We start from the raw sequence: 18,089 nt of genomic DNA, 5'->3' as shown, positions 1-18,089 counted from the left end.
GGTTAATGTTGCTCCGGAAGGGGCATGATCTGCGTCCTTTAAAGGATGTTGGCGCTTCCCCCTCCCGGTCTTGTCCTCTTACTTTCTCCTATCCTCCTTCGTCTTGTAACTTCAGGTTTTTCCCTCCCTGGGGAATTATCTTTTCTTTTGTCTAAAGTTTTGTTTATTCTTTTAAGTATTTTCTACCAAGTTCATTTCACAGAAAAGGAAGTGAATTTAGCTGAACTGTTTCTTTGGTAATTTTACCTCAAAGACACCTCTGTTCGAACACGTGCACAGGACCACAACCCCCCCCCCCCCAAACCACGTGGTGCGCCGACGCCATGCGCAGGAACTAAGTCAAGTCAAGTCAAGTCACATTTATTTATATAGCGCTTTTCACAATACAGATTGTATCAAAGCAGCTTCACAGTGATAACATGTAAGTAGCACAACACAGATCAACAACATTGCTAAACACTAAATAAATAACCCCAACTGAGCAAGCTCAAAGCAAGCCAAAAGCAAGGCGACAGTGGCAAGGAACCAAACTCCATCAGATTGGATGGAGAAAAAACCTTGGGAGAACCCAGGCTCAGTCGGGGGCCAGTTCTCCTCTGGCTTACATTCATATTGTTTAAATATAAATATTAAATATAAATATTGTTTATGAATCAAACGGCGCCATAACATATCGCAGGCGTTGAGTCGTCTCATCACAGGCGTTGAGTCGTCTCATCACAGGCGTTGGGGCATCCGAAATCCCCGTGAGAGGCTGGACACAAAACTGGACCTGACGAACGCCATTTTTCTCGGGACAAGCGTCCCGAGATAACAGCAGAAAGGCAGATGGGAAATAATTAGCATAGCTGATGTTCATAATAATTTCCGTTATAACTCACAAACTCTCCGTAACCCGAACTCTCCGCAACCCAACCATACGCGCCGACCCGTTTGTCTAAGAGGCTGTCGAGCCCCACTGGTGCGTTAAGCAGTTTCAGTGGCAAACGGTTCCGTATGGCATAACAGAGGACTAGAAGGTAAGCATTATGTGAATGCTTGACTAAAGAGATGCGTCTTTAATCTAGTTTTAAACTGTGTCAGCGAGTCAGAGGCTCGGACCGTATCGGGAAGGCCATTCCAGAGTTTTGGAGCTAAATGCGAGAACGCCCTCCCTCCTTTACTGGACTTCGATATCCTAGGAATGACCAGAAGCCTTGAATTTAGTGATCTTAAGGAACGCGGTGGATTGTAGGGCGAAAGAAGGTCCGTTAAGTACATAGGTGCTAAACCATTTAGGGCTTTATAGGTCAGTAGTAGTATTTTGTAGTTGATGCGGAACTTAATAGGTAACCAGTGTAGAGATGATAAAATCGGTGTTATATGATCATATTTTCTTGACCTAGTAAGAACTCTAGCAGCTGCATTTTGTACTAACTGTAGCTTGTTTATTGAGGATGCAGGACAACCAGCTAATAAAGCATTACAGTAATCTAGTCTTGAGGTCATGAATGCGTGAACTAATTTTTCTGCATCAGAAATAGACAGCATGTTACGTAGCTTAGCAATGTTTCTAAGGTGGAAAAAGGCTGTTCTTGTAACATATGAAATATGATTTTCGAACGACAAGTTGCGGTCTAGTATAACACCCAGGTCTTTTACTGTTGTGGATAAAGTAACAGGACATCCGTCTATATTAAAGTTGTATTGTGAGAGGTTTTGTGAGTAGTTTTTTGGACCAATAAGTAATACCTCCGTTTTATCTGAATTTAATAGCAGGAAATTACGCGTCATCCAGCATTTTATATCTTTGAGACACTCTGTCATTTTAGATGAGTTAGTGTTTTCATCTGGTCGTGATGAAATATATAATTGAGTGTCGTCAGCGTAACAGTGGAAATTAATTCCATGTTTTCTTATAATATTACCAAGTGGCAGCATATATATTGAGAATAGCAGAGGGCCTAAAACTGATCCTTGCGGTACTCCATAGTCTACTGACGTTATCTTTGATTTTTTCCCATTTAAACAGACAAAATGAGAACGGTCCGATAAGTACGATCTAAACCAGCTTAATGCCTGTCCCTGAACACCGGTGAAGTTTTGTAGTCGATCCAAGAGTATTTTATGATCTATAGTGTCGAACGCAGCGCTAAGATCAAGTAGGACTAGTATTGAGATACAGCCTTGGTCAGAAGCTAAAAGTAAATCATTTGTAATTTTAACTAGCGCAGTTTCTGTACTATGATGCGGTCTGAATCCTGACTGGAATTTTTCATAGATATCATTTTCTTGCAAAAAAGAGCACAATTGAGCGGACACTACTTTTTCAAGTATTTTGGACATAAATGGAAGATTTGAAATGGGTCTGTAATTTGCCAAGTTATTTGGATCTAATTGCGGTTTCTTAATGAGCGGTTTTATTACAGCCAGCTTGTATATTTTTGGGACATGACCTAAAGATAAAGACGAGTTAATAATATTGAGGAGAGGCTCTTCCACTACAGGTAATAGTTCTTTCAGTAGTTTAGTGGGTATTGGATCTAATAAACAAGTTGTTGGTTTAGATGCAATGATAAGTTTATTTAGCTCCTCCTGTCCTATCGTTGTAAAGCGGTTTAGTTGTTCTAGAGGGTCCATAATTGAAGCTGAATCATAAGACACCATAGCGGATTGTACATTTATAATTTTGTTTCGGATGCTTTCTATTTTCGCGTTGAAGTAATTCATAAAATCATTACTACTAAACTGTAAAGGTATATTTTGCTCTGGTGATGTCTGTTTATTTGTTAGTCTAGCCACGGTGTTAAATAAAAACCTTGGATTATTTTGGTTATTTTCGATTAGTTTGCGGAGATGCTCAGCCCTGGCTGTTTTTAGTGTCTTTTTATAACGTGACATACTGTCTTTCCACGCGATTCTAAAGACCTCTAAATTAGTTTGTTTCCATTTACGCTCTAAGTTGCGAGTTTCTCTCTTGATAGCATGCGTAGCACTGTTGTACCACGGTGCTTTAATTTTCTCTCGAACCTTTTTTAATCTAATTGGCGCAACAATATCTAATGTACTAGTAAGAATGATGCTTAAACTGCTAGTCATTTCCTCTAATTCATCTGTTTGTTTGGGTTCACTTAGCAGCTTAGATAGATCAGGTAAGCTATTTGAAAATCCATCTATAGTGGTTGGAAGGATTGTTCTGCCTGGTCTATAACGTGGCGCAACATGAAATATTTCAGCAGTACGTATTATGCAAGTCACCATGTAATGATCAGTGACATCATCGCTTTGCGGTATAATATCTATATCAGTTGGATCGGTTCCATATGATATAATTAAATCTAGTGTATGATTTAGACGATGAGTGGGACCACTGACGTTTTGTTTGACCCCAAAGGAGTTTAATAAATCTGTAAACGCAGCCCCTAAAGCATCATTTGTATTATCTACGTGTATGTTAAAATCTCCAGCAATTATTGCTTTATCGACATTTACCAATAGATCCGAGAGAAAGTCTGCGAACTCTTTTAGGAATTCAGCATATGGCCCTGGAGGTCTATATACAGTAGCCAGGGCTATAGATAATATAGATTTCCTTCTTACATCTAAGAGCGTAACATTTAGCACAAGTACTTCAAATGAATTAAACCTGTGACCTGTTTTCTGAGTAATATTAAAAATATCTTTATAGATTGTTGCAACACCGCCGCCACGACCGATCAGACGAGGCTCATGTTTATAACAGTATCCTGGCGGAGTAGATTCGTTTAGACCGAAATACTCATTTGGTTTAAGCCAGGTTTCAGTAAGGCACAGAACATCGAAGTTATTGTCTGTGACCATTTCATTTACGATAACCGCCTTAGGTGTGAGCGATCTAATGTTTAGGAGACCTAGCTTTAGAAATTGTTTTTGTTGACTGATATTTAGATTTTCTGGTTTAATTACAATAAGATTTTTGCTAGATCCTACACTAGATTTATTGTTTGGCTTCACTAAACGAGGAATAGACACAGTTTCTATATAATGTTCCACACTATGCTTATTAGTTAAGTTTGGACCGCAAAGGCTGTAATTTGGACTTTGACTCATTAGTCATCTGGTGCGTAATGTCTTGGAAATGTTGTCCGACAGCACAGCCGCTCCGATTCGGCTGGGATGGAGACCATCTGTGCTGTACAGCCTCGGTCTTTCCCAAAACAGATGCCAGTTATTTACAAAGTGCAGCCCCTGTTCATTACACAATGACATTAACCATTCATTTAATGCAAAAAGTCTACTGAACCTTTCCTGTCCTTGTCTGTACGTGGGAAGCGGTCCAGACACGATGATCGCTGCTTTAGGCGCTGTGCTGCGTACCGTCTCTATCAGGCTCCTGTAGTCCTTCTTCAGAACCTCCGTCTGCCGCAGCCTGATGTCGTTCGCTCCCGCGTGCAGCACAACAGCTCCGACGCGCTCGTCCCCGTTCAGGATCTCGGGAACCTGTGCAGCAACATCAAGAACACGAGCACCAGGAAAGCAGTGAGTGCGCACTTTACCTTTATCCGAATTAGCGCGGACATGGCGGACTATGGATGTGCCGATGATCACGGCGTCATCGCGTTCCGGCTCGCGAAGAGGGGAGAAGCGGTTCCGGGTGGAGATCTCGAAGACCGGGAGGGGCGGAGAGGCAGCTCTGGCTCGAGTCTTCCGCTGTGTGATCCATGGTCCATGTTGTTTCGGTGCCGGAGTGAATGAAGCCTTAGATGATCGCATCTTCCTCGGCAGAGTAACGTACGGCGTAGATGAACTCGGAGTCAAAGAGTGATTTGATTTGTTAGCGTCGGCGCGTGATGCTTCAAGCGTTGAGCGCCGATCCAGCAGCTCGGCTTGCTTCACCAGCAGACCGCGGATCTGTTTCTCGACGTATTCCAGCTCCTGCTTCACCGTGAAGAGCTCGAATGTGTCTTCATCTGCACTCAAAGGTAATGTTAGACACGCATCTGATATGTTCGCCATTATAACGGATGATCAGTAAATTAGTAGTGATACTACAACTATCACTACTAATTTAGGATTGAAATGTCGGAAATAACCAGGATTCAGTGAAACGGGTGTAAAATGAGACGATCAATAGGCGAGAGGGCACGCGTGGAATGCTAGCGGGCTAAAGGCTAGTAGCCAGGATTTAGGGAGGTTGGATATAAGTAGCGATGTCAAAGCAATCCAATTGTTTTTTATAAGGAATACTATCGAGGATAAGTTCACATAATATAAAAATAGAAAGTGCTTGTTTATAAATAAGTGGTAAAGAAGAAAATCAAGGATTTGTCCTAAGGCCGCTCAACCAATGCAGCCTTTCAGCAAACAAAAAGAACCAAATACCTTTGCAAGTATCTTTCTTTACCGAGCTTTCAGAACATTAAGTTTGTGTTTTCCATGTTGTTTCAAAAGGGTTAAACTGTCTAGGTCAGGGGTCGGGAACCTATGGCTCGCGAGCCATATATGGCTCTTTTCAGGATTTTATATGGCTCTCCCAATTTTCAAATGCTGACTGAAAAAGTCTCTCAAAAAGTAAAATATTAAGAGACAATTTGAGATGCACCATGCAGCACTTGTTAATCACTTGTTTATGATGCCCGTTTCTCAATTTGTGTGGTGTCATAACACCGGACGAGAAGCGTCTTAGGACAGAAGTATCGCACACCGGACGAGAAGCGCGCGCCGCGTCTAGGAAAGAGGTAACGTTATTGCACACCGGACGCGCAGGTTTATGGCCGGCAATATTGTAATGTTTAAACTAAAGACATTATGGAATTAAGATAATGTCTGTACTATGTTATAATTGTACTGTACAATTAAATACAATCGTTGAAGTCTGCAGAACACTTTACCTCAGCAATTCTCCTTTAAGCAGCTGATTTCTGAAAATGAATGTAAAAGTAAATATAAATTGCAGCACACAGTGAAGTCAGTATGTAGCCTACATTAACGACGGTTTGATACAAATAAAAGTAAATTTTATATAAAACTATGTAAATGGCACTCTGGCAAAGCAGGATTTCGAACAAGGTTCTGCTGAGCCGTTGCTGGGCGCCGCGGACAGACACTGAATGTGCCGCCGGTCACCACTCCTAGGGGGCTGTTAACACCTGGCCACTTCATGCGTTTTCTCAAATCGGATAGCTATCTGATTTATCAAAACGATTCCATTTACACGCTGGTCACATAAATGTGTTTTTGCAAAACGGATATAAATCCGATCTTCAATTCACGCGCTATGCAGATTTAATGAAGTGCGCGTCACCGACAGCAACAGATATGAGCCGAAATTTGATCTTTGGCTAATTTCAAAAAAAGCAAAGACAGCAATAAAGAGAGCGGCAACAGTCCTGGTAAGATCATTTCTTTTCTTTAGACTACTTTTATGGTAGTGTTAATCGTCTGCATCTTACTTTCACTTTGATTTGCGATGCGGCGCGTTGGCTTGGCGTTCAGCTGCTCATCTGAGGTAATGCGTGTCGCAGTAGCGTCGTCATATCTGACTAAAATAGCATGACATATAGCCTATAATACGCTCTCACACGTTTATTTCTTAGCATTTTGGGGATGAGTAAAATTTACATATGTGGTTTCAACAACCAGATGCATTTACACATGTCCAGTTTCGTCTGGAATGCGGCCCAGACCACCTCCTGAGAAGTGGTTTGAGCGATCGGATTCAAATCCGTCTCAAATGCGTTTCGGGGGGCATTTACACCTGGTCTTTTCACGATCGGATCGCTATCCGATCTCAGAAAACGCTTGAAGTGGCCAGGTGTAAACGGCGGAGTCATAGGGAATAAAGTGTTTGAATTTTAAATGAGGCGCTGCGCTTCTCGTCCAGTGTGCTAAGAAACCAGCATGTCAGTGAACAAAATATCAGAAATCCCAAGTCTCCCGGAAGCATATTGAGCGTCTCCGGTCTCCTTGATGCCCGAAAATTAGTTAAAATCTCCCGGAATAGAGCGACATAGAACATGCTGCGCGCATAACACGCGCGTATGTTATGTGCCTCGCGAAAGCTAGTCAGCCCCACCCCACACACATTTTTTTTTTTTTTGGAAAAAAGTGTTGTTGTAACGTTATATAACTACCAGAACTGCTACTAGTGCAAGTCGTATATTACTACTGTTGTTATTATATATTACTGTTGTAAATTTGTCTAATATACGAGCAGTGTTGGGGAGTAGTTAACTACAAGTAGCGAAGCTACTAACATAACTACATTTTTGAGTAGCTTGGCAGTAGCTCAGTTGCTTTTTAAACAGTGTAGCTTTTCCAGTAGCTAACTACTTTTTGCAGCAAGTAGCGGTGTAGCTCGAGCAAAAGCTACATTGTGTTTGTCGAGCCTGCGCGAATCAGCGCGCTGCTAGGATATTCTTCTTCTTGTAAGATTACAAACTCATTTTTTTGCCATCACCGCAAACTGTTGTTTAATCACACATCTGCGGCTAACATTTCACTGACGTACAGAAGTGTGTTGACACACACATGATGATGGAGCAAGATGTGGAGGATGGAGAAACAACTAACGTTAATTACCCATGGCCTTATTTGTCCAAGTTCAATCGGTATTTTTGAGAAAATGTTCTACATGCAATTTACGTTGGATGTATATTTTTTTCTTGCAATGTTGTAGCCTATTGGTTACAATTTTGCACTTTTGACAAACAATCTGAGATATTTGGGTGTTGTGTGTAATAAAACAATAGTTTTTGAAATCATAATTTTATTGCATTGTTTTAGTGTTTAAAACAATGCAATAAAATTATGATTTCAAAAAGTATTGTTGTCCCCTTCTGTCCTCAGACACTTATTCAGTTATTGTTCAAAAAAGCAAAATTAGTTTTAATGTAGCTAGCTACTTTTTGATAGTAACTTGTAGTGTAGCTAACTACTTTTCCAAAAGAGTAGCTTGACTGTAGTTTAACTACTTTAACTTACGAGTAGCTTGTAGCTTGTCAAACTACAGTTTCAGAGTAGCTTCCCCAACACTGTCAACGAGTGTAAACTTTGCTCTGGCTCTTTTGAAAAAATTCTCAATTTTGTTTAGTTTTTTTGGCTCTTCTTGGTAAAAAGGTTCCCGACCCCTGGTCTAGGTGAACTTCGCCAAATCTCTCTCACGTTGTATTGCTTGTTATCTGTTTGTATATCCTATGTAACCTTAGTAATTGTATATTTAGTTCTGCCTTTATTAAATCATTTATATTCTATTGATTCATGTCTCTTGCTCATATCCAGGTCACTAAAGTGTACGATCTAGCTACAAGCTTTAATACTTTAATTAACTTTAGCAGGCTACCTTTGTGAAAACAGGAAAGTTATTTTCACGGCCAGAAATTTCATTTCCTGTCTCTGAAAGAATTTCTGTGTGAGAGTTGATATTGATCGCATGATTAGCTCGCTGGACGAGCAAAATCGTCCGATCACAAATTAAATCACAGGGATACCGTCAGGGTAAACATATGTAGACCATATGTAGACATAATTGACATATTAATATTTAAATATAATTAGTTTTGATTGAATATTGATATACAATTGAGCGATTTTTTTTTTGAGCGAATCATATCCTGATATGCTCCTTCACCCTTCAAAACCATTTGGTGCTCAGGTAACATTTCAATGTTATCAATGTTAAAAGTGGTTGTGCTGCTAAACATTTTTGTGCAAATGGTGATACTTTTTTCAAGATTCTTTGATTAATAGAAAGTTCAATTATCAGCATTTATTGGCTTTAAAAATATATTTATTAATTTGTTAAATCATTTAGAAATCTTTTGTAACATTATAAATATCACAGTCTGCGTCTGCACCATCCTGTCTGCGTCTCCTGCACTACACTTCCCATGATCCTCTCGTCTGCACACCTGAACTCACTCCCTCATCAGCCTCCCGTTCAGCGTCCTGTTTCATCTGTTTCACCTGTTTGCACCTCATTAGGCCTGATTCCTCTGTGTATTTAGTTCCCTCTGTTTCATTCTGTCTTTGTCGGTCAATGTGAATGTTACTCTGTGTTCTGCCTGCCTGTCTTCGGATTATTTATATTAAACCTTTGTATTGGAGCTCTTTGGAATACGCCTGTTCTTCTGCCTGCACCCACCCCGTGACAGATTGACCGACCCCAAAAGTATGGATACCTTCGCTGCGGTCCAACTACTCTGCTTAGAGCAGGAAGACTGGTCCCTGGAGGATCATTTGACTGATTTTCTCTCCCTCGTTCCATCCACAACCTTCCCGGACGACAGCCTCTGCAGCTTTCTATATGCTGGCCTCAACACCGCCACCAGAGAGCAGTTGTCCGGGAATGGTCCCCCGGGGAGTTTCGCAGCATATGTGGAGTGGGTGCTGGTGTCCTGCGGATCTCCCTTCACCATCGATGACGGCACCAGCCCCACTCCAACACCAGAGCTCTCCTCTCCGCTGGTTCCGTCCAGCCCCGCCGAGCCTGAGCTCTCCTCTCCGCTGGTTCCTTCCAGCCCCGCCGAGCTCGAGCTCTCCTCTCCGCTGGTTCCGTCCAGCCCCACCGAGCCCGAGCTCTCCTCATCGCTGGTTCCGTCCAGCCCTGCCGAGCCAGAATCTTCCTCATCGCTGGTTCCGTCCAGCCCCACAGAGACCGTCCAGCCAGCGCCAGGGACCATCCAGCCAGCGCCAGGGACCGTCCCGCCAGAGCCCGAGACCGTCCCGCCAGAGCCAGAGACCGTACAGCCTGAGCCAGAGACCGTACAGCCTGAGCCAGAGACCAGGATCCCACCCAGCCTCCCTCTCCCACCTCCTCCCGTCATTCATCTGTCAGCCCTTCTGTCTGCCAGCCCTCCTGACCCAGCCTGGTCGTTGGATCCTCAGTTTTCACCTCCCGCTTCCTCCACATGGACACTTCCTCGGCCCCCGGTCCCATTGGCTCCCCCGAGGCTCGTACCTCCCTCAGCTCCTCCATGGTCCCTCAGTCCACCAGCTCGGCCAGGCTCCCTCGTCTCTCCGGATTCCCTTCGCTTCCTCGTCATCCTCATTTCACCTATGGACTTCCTTCCTCTGGCTCCGCCCCGTTGTGTCACCCCTCCAGTTCAGTTGGACTCCTCACTCCCTCCAGTCACCCGTCAGCCCTCACTCACTCTGTCCTCACCGTGTCCCTCTGTGCCCCTGGCATCACTTCAGTCACCGGAGCCTGCGGTGTCACCATGTTCCCTCAGTCCCTCATCAGCACCACACTTCGTCAGTCCCTCAGCTTCACCTTGGTCTCCTTTCCCATCTGCTCCGCCCCTGTCAGTCGGCCCCCTGGTGTCGTCAGCCCCATTTCCATCGGCTCCACCAGGGGTCCTCCCTCTATCTGCTCCGCCCTGGTCTCGCCCTCAGCCTGCTCCGCCCTGGTCTCGCCCTCAGCCTGCTCCGCCCTGGCCACGCCCTCAGCCTGCTCCGCCCTGGCCACGCCCCGCTCAGCCCTCAGATCGTCCCCCCTCCTTCCTCTGTTCTGCAGCGTGAGGTCACGCCTCCCAGGAGGGGGGGAGTTCTGTCACAGTCTGCGTCTGCACCATCCTGTCTGCGTCTCCTGCACTACACTTCCCATGATCCTCTCGTCTGCACACCTGAACTCACTCCCTCATCAGCCTCCCGTTCAGCGTCCTGTTTCATCTGTTTGCACCTCATTAAGCCTGATTCCTCTGTGTATATAGTTCCCTCTGTTTCATTCTGTCTTTGTCGGTCAATGTGAATGTTACTCTGTGTTCTGCCTGTCTTCGGATTATTTATATTAAACATTCGTATTGGAGCTCTTTGGAATACGCCTGTTCTTCTGCCTGCACCCACCCCGTGACAATAAATGTCTTCACTTTTATCCATTGAACGCATCCTTGATGAATAAAATTATCAATTTCTCTCTTTCCTTTTTTTATCACAAAAATTTCCTTTTTTGCTATTACAGGAATAAAACAAACAAAAAATAATTTATGAAAAAAAACTGAAAACATTTATTTTAAATTATAATAATATTTCACAATATTTTTTTTTTTACTGTATTTTGTATTAAATACAAAGTAAATGCAGCCTTGGTGAGCATAAGATACTTTTTTTTTAAAACTTTTTAATCACTTTTTACAGGTATGTGTGTGTGTATGTGTGTGTGTGTGTGTCAAACCGTCAAAACCGATACCAAAAGTTGTTCACATGATGAAGCATTGCAGTCACAGTCTTCTCTCTGGCAGTATTGTAATAGTTTTGTATGAAGTACAGAGCAGAAATTAAGTTACTAATGAAAATGTTAATCCGGCTTCGGTTCGCGCTTCTCCATTTCAAATGAACTAAACTAACCAACTGTCACAATTATTAGAAACAAGCTAATAAAACTTGCTAACTAGCGTTAGTGAAGTGACCAGAGGGATAAAAAACATCACCGTGTTTACCAACTGAAAAGGAAATCCCCGGTGCGGCAGCAGCCCTTTCACCAAGTGTGCGCCCTGTGATCAGCAATCAGAGCTCAGGGCCTGTGACAATCATGTTGCTATACTGAGTAATAGTTGAATGGTTAATGTGGGAACTATTTGTAAATTGACATTCTGTGCATTTTAGGGAGTGCTATTTAACCGGGGATGCGGCCGCAAGTTGGCTACATTGACGCTGAACATCTGCTGCTTTGCCTATACTCTTCCCGTTACATGTTCACAGATTTAAAGTTATGTCGTACCCGGCTGCCTTCTTCACATTTGGCCAAGGAGTATTGGACTCAATTATTAGCTCAAGTTAACAGGTGGCTGGCTAGCGTGTTACATCGTTGCCTGTTTAACACTGTTGATCCTCCTTCCTGTCTCTGTTGTGAATCAGTGCTTGAGTGTAGAGTGTTTGATGGACTGACATTACTTTAATGTTTTTATTTATTCATTTGAACTCTTGTATGGAGGCCTTTTCTTGCTGTTGATATCCAAGAGGATTGGCCTAATTGTGATTTTTCTTTTGTGGTTTGTCCATGTTTAATTGTTTATTTTAATTGAGTCTCTGTTCATATTGTTAGCCAGTACCACTTTGGACTTTAGAATGGATGACTTCTTAGACAGTGTTTATATAATCTGTGAGTAATTTTGTTTAACTTCCACATGTCTGTATAACACCATAACACCATTAGTAACTACAAAACAGCATGGTATAAGCTACTAACATCTTAGAAACAACATAGAAACAGCACTCTAGGCTAACATACAGTGAGACATCTGGCATTTTCTTCAGAAAATGTGTAAATTTGCAGTAATTATTAGTACCAAATAACTGTTTCTTTCTGTCAAAGTCCAATTCAGCATTGTGAACTGGTATACGAATTATATATGTTTTGATCAAGTTCTTTTTAGAAATTTAGAACTCACATAGCAATTGTATGTAGAACAAATAGGCAAAATGTGTACAGCCAATGGCTGTATTATTGATTTTGCACTGCCCAGCATCTTTATAAATCATGCATTGGATACATAAGATTCCCCACCCCCTCAACATCTCTCCTCTCTTGTCATCTCATGGTCAGCATCTTACCTTAAGGCTGAGCACTGAGCCTTTGCCATATCAGATGTTGTGTATGTGTACCATGGCTCCTATTTAATTGATGTGTGGTCTTTGTGGGTGAGGTCCTAGAAAGCCCTGCAGGCTGCACAAGTCACGACCCCCACATCTCAAGACTTAATTTCATCCTTCAGCCCCCTCAGAGGTCCACCTGTTAGTCACATGACAGTGGGCAGTTTTTGTATTGGATCAGCATGAACTCAAATCACCCAGACTATACATTTGGGAGAGCCTTTCAGGAATCTGAGCAGCTTCCTGACATTTTTTTAAAATGTTCGATTTCTGTTCATTTCTTTAGTTATCTTTAATGTTGTTTTTGTGTGGTGCATGAGAGACTAATGAACTACTAACAAACACATTTGTCATTCTAAAAAGTCTACGGGGGAGTGCTTATACTGAATAGAGACTAGCAATTGTGTGAAAACTAAAGCTCAGCAGTCGTTCCAAACCCTCTCCGGCTGTGAAAAGCACACAGTGTATAACTGACTAACAAAATCCAAAGCAGTCCGAATGTATTCCCAAATGAAGCGCCTGCAACTCCTTTTTCCTGCTGGAGATTTGCTACCCAGCCTCATAATTTCCTTCACTTAGCCTTTGTAGACGAGTTTTAAAATAGCCCACAATAAAGTCCCCTGGCTTGCAACCCTATACAAGTATCTCTGCAGGGTGTGAGGTGCATTTTTGCATCTCTGGCTGAAAAGGCTGGTCCAACTATCGACCCACAAAAGATCAATACCCCATCCTTATTGATTTATCATATACCGCTGTCTTAGCAGAGCAAAATGGCTGCCTGAGCAGGGTGCCAGGTTGATGAACTACCCCTTTCCCACATTGAAGAAAGAGACAGGTCTCAGAGTCTCTAAATATACTAATGCTGACATCAACACAATGTAAACATAACCCTAATCGCATTAAAGCATGCCCAAACTCAATACAAACACTAATTCATACTAATGCTAATGGTGGTAGCACTAACACAATGCTAAAACCGATATGTACACTGCCATTAGAAACTCAAAATATGATTATGTCTGACTTAAATTAATTCAAATAAATTCAATCTAAATGCATCCAAACAAAGTTTCTGCACATGTAAAGAGCATTACATATCACTGTAGAATAGCATTGAAATGTTTTCAGGTCCTGTTTATGAATTTACATGCACATCAAATTCTATATTAGGGTTGCCGCCATAATTCAAATACAATGTTTATGCATAAAGCCATTGGAACATTCTCGCGTAGGGTACAGCGGGGCCAACTGGCCCATTTGATTTTTTTTTCTCTTATAAAAACCCTAGATGGCGCAAAAATTCAGCTCTGCACTTTTCTTAATAACCGATTTTTGATGATGCACGTGGAAATTTGGCTTTTTTTAAGAAACATTTTTTTTTAGAAAAGCTTTTTTCACAAAAGTGAATGTGATAATTTCTGTGATAATTTGATCTAACATTTCATGTTTTTCAAAATGTTGTAGATTTATGTAGCAAATGAGAATAGAAAAAAATATTGACTAGCAGCAAAAATTTATTCAAACAAACATAGTAAATCCAGGCAAAACTGATAAATGCAGACACAGGCAAGGAAGACAAGCGCACACACACACACACACACGCGTGCGCGCGCACACACACGCAGGCACATATGCACGCAAGAATGAAGGGTCCACCACCCTAACCCTAACCCTAACCCTAACCCAACAGAAATTTAAAAAGAAATCCTAGAGCATGACATATAATATTCTAGAGGGTCACCAAGCAACCCAGGCTGACACGTTAAAGTAAGAAATTATACTGTTTTTATGAAACATCAACGCAGTCTCATCCCAAGACGTCATATAACTGACGTTTTGGGACGTCTTTTGACCATACGTCAATATTCGCCTTTTTAGGGCCCCCTTAAACGTCGGTAGATGAGGTTATGGGATCCTAACTCTACCCCAGACCTAAACCTAACCCTAAACCTAACCCGTCACCTAACTGACGTTAAAGGTAAAGCATCAGTTGTACGACGGCCCGGGATCGCCATCTACCGACGTTTAAGGGGGCCCTAAAAAGGCGGATATTGACGTATGGTCAAAAGACGTCCCAAGACGTCAGTTATATGACTTTTTGGGATGAGAATGTGTTGGCTCATTGGAAAGACATGCCATTACCTATATTTTTTTCAAAATGCCAAATGCATACTAATACATAAAGTACAATTCACCGCAGCGGCAGTAAAACATCAACATATTTTCTATTACATAATTAGTTACATATGGCTTTTCTGATGTGTTCAGAAGCTCACCTCATTGCACTTGCAATGTGGAGCACTCGAGTATTGCTCGAGTACTCGAGCTCAAAGTATTGTGGAAGCAAGCAAAAATGGCATGGTTGCTTCAGTAAATTATTTTTTTTCTTACATTTGCTTTTGTTAACACTATCGGTTAAGTTTAGGGAAGGGTTAAGTGTAATTGGTATTTCCGAACACAGTAGAGTGCTGCAGCTGTGACGTCAAAACTCAAGATTTTCCAATGGGATTTTATATTGGGGTTGTTTTATTTTTCAATTTATGAGTAAAATTAGGTTTGTGGTAAACATAACTTGACGATACTTGGGACGTTGCGTACTTAAACATAAACTGCACACACTTACACCCCAAACATTCTCTTCTCTTTACTTATTAGAAATATTTTTAAAAATAATCATAGCTTCAAAAAAAAAAAAAAAAAAAAAAAGTCCAAGTATCATCAAGTTATGTTTACCACAGTCCTTATACTTTACTTATAAATTGAAAAAAAAAACCTTACCTTACTGGCAAATTAGTCAGGGTTTTGACGTCACAGCTGCAGCACTCTATAGAACCTTTTAGGTGCCACTCTTTGCAGAAATGATGTGACGTGCACATTTTTCAAATGAGCCTGTGTTGTTTTTATGCTGTTTTAGAGTTATATTACTTAAATAAATGTCTAAACAATATATAGACCAAATATGTGGAGCACTACAGGGTTCTAGTGCCACTGTAGCTCCTAAAATAACAACACAGTCTCATGAAGATGCGTATCTATACCACGAATGTCATTTCTCGTGGCATTTATATGCCAAAAATGGTTTTTACGTGCTTATGCTATGCACAAAAAAAACCCTGGGGTAGATTTAGGGGGGAGGTTTAGGGGGGAGTTCGTGCGTATTATACGCCAAAAAGTGCGTATTATATGCACGTGAAAAACGTGTACCATATACACGCAAAAAACGTTTTTGTCGTATAAATGCCACGAGAAATGACATTCGTGCTATAGATACGAACTTTCATGAGATCGGGCTCAAAATAATTATCTATGGATAATTACATGATCCATAATAGAGTAAAATGGTCCATACGAGATTTCATGGCAAAGATTGGTGGGAGAAAGTTGTCCTAAACCCTGCTGTGTTTAAACCAGTAACTCCTATTTTATCTGCACTGCACTGGCTACCTGTCAAATAAAGAATTGTTTTTACAATTCTACAATGTATAAAAATCAATTAATAATTTGACTGATCTGCTCCGTCTTTACACTCATTCTAGAACTCTTTAAAGGCTTTAATATCGAATATATACTATTGTTATATTCTAAAATATTATTCTTAAAATAGTATATATAAAATATACTATTGTTGTGCGCTTTTTAATTTTGGTTGTTTTATTTTTCTATTTTCTTAGTTTTATTATTTTCTGTACAGCACTTTGGTCAGCCTCGGTTGTTTTTTTTAATGTTTTTTTATAAACAAATATTGTATTGCACATTGTTATATAAACCATTGCATACTAAACTCTTCTCATTACCATCAGCTACCAGACTCTCATTAAATTCTGCTTTATTTCATTGAGCTTGATTCATTACCTAAATCATAGCTCTGTGATACCAATTAAAAGGCAATAATGGTGTGAGATGGAGCTGCAATCTAAGTCTTCTTAATGTGCTCTCCAGTCACCAAGGATATGGTGAGTAATGTCCACCTATGATAGTTTTAAATGCATCTTAACCGGAAAAACATTTTTGGAGCTTTTTTCTTTAATATGTTCTCTATGGAATGTTGTACACAGTGGTGTAGTCTACTTTTTTGTAGTGAGTATACTGTGATATACTACCGCTTTTTTAATGTAATAAAGGCTACAATTTTTATTATATTCTCAACACATTCGTTTTTACTCCATATGGTCATAACTTACGATCTATTTCGACCTCACTCAGACCGTCACCACGGTCTAACCTTGGATGACTTATACCACCAGGGTCACGAGGGATTTATTTAGTCACAGATAATACAGCAGACCCCAAAGAATTCGGATTTGCCACATTAACCCTCTGAGACCTAAGGGTATTTTTACAATAAATTTTCCGTCTGGTGTCATTTACTAAAAAAGCTTGTAAAATATCAACCCTTTGGTGCACAGACAATTGACACACCTCTTTTTTTTCAGGACAAATTGAACTTTCAGCATATTTGTGTTACATTGATGTCACCTGAATGTAAAATAAGTTATGGGACCATAAAGACAAATGAAAAAATAAATCGGAAATGGAATCACTCAATTATGTATTGAAATCACACACAAATAAATAAAAGCTAAGCAATTTTCCTCTGGAAAATAGTTTGTTCATGTCTTTGGAGTCCTGGAGCACAGGAATAAACATTATAACTTGTACAGAACAAAAAATATTGACATTTTTCCAAAAGAAGTCCAGGCGTTTGGGGCCTCATGAAATTCACTGGTGCCAAGCCTCAAAACAGTAATCACACAGAGGGCCACATCACAGGTTTTGCATTTCTATTTTATTTATTCTTTTATTTATTATGTTCTTTTTATTCTTTTATAATACATTTATACTACTATAATACTTTTTTACAGTAAATAAATAAATGGCACTTCAGCTGGGTCTATCCTGGTAATCTAGTTCCTCATCTGTCAAAAAGCTCTGTTCTCCTGAAAATCCTTCATCCTGCAATGCACCAAAATAGACCAGCGCTTTATTTACGTCCATTTCGCTGTGTTTCTCTGTGAATCGCGCGTCTCCGTGAGTCTCTCTATCTCTCTACACTATATCAGCGCTTGGTTCATGCGTAATGACGCACACCAATGTTTACAACGGATCAGCCTGTAATTGGTCAAAAACCATCACGTGAAAACATCACGTGATATCCAGGATGTCCGCTAGCATCAAGCTAGCGGCAAAAATGACCGAATATTTATGAATTATGGGCTTCAAGATTATCAAAGTTTGACATAAAGCGTTTGGATTTATTGCTGAAAACCTCTGAAAGGAAGCACAAGTTCCAGGCTGGATAGAAAACCTTCTGTAAAGGCTAGAAAGACCCGAAAGACACCCCCGTGATGGCTAGCTCGTTAGCTTTCTGCTGGAAAAAACGGTAAGAAAATCGATAAATCTGTCATCGAGTTATGTAAACATTTATCGGAGGTGACGTGTGGCATCGTCGACGACGCCGTCGGGCTCAGGGGGTTAATCCTATAAAATCTAGTGAACGTGTATGGGGTGCTCCAAGAGGCCGCTGAGAGTGCTACCCCCTTAAG

General features: G+C 41.0%; 1 protein-coding gene and 1 long non-coding RNA gene across 4 annotated transcripts in view; one reads left to right on the top strand and one right to left on the bottom strand.

The window, feature by feature from the left end:
• Positions 1-18,089, top strand: part of draxina (dorsal inhibitory axon guidance protein a) — a 113,346-nt gene that overhangs the window by 15,186 nt on the left and 80,071 nt on the right. The window lies entirely within an intron of this gene.
• Positions 340-18,089, bottom strand: part of LOC148970123 (uncharacterized) — a 100,298-nt gene continuing 82,548 nt past the window's right edge. The window contains exon 2 of the long non-coding RNA XR_016148699.1: positions 340-772. This is a non-coding gene — a long non-coding RNA (uncharacterized LOC148970123). The remainder of the gene's footprint in view (positions 773-18,089) is intronic.

Source organism: Pimephales promelas, chromosome 21, assembly GCF_988280905.1.
Source record: "Pimephales promelas chromosome 21, fPimPro1.hap1.1, whole genome shotgun sequence".
In the NCBI taxonomy this organism is placed as follows: domain Eukaryota; kingdom Metazoa; phylum Chordata; class Actinopteri; order Cypriniformes; family Leuciscidae; genus Pimephales; species Pimephales promelas.
This window is presented reverse-complemented; position numbering and strand designations above follow the sequence as displayed.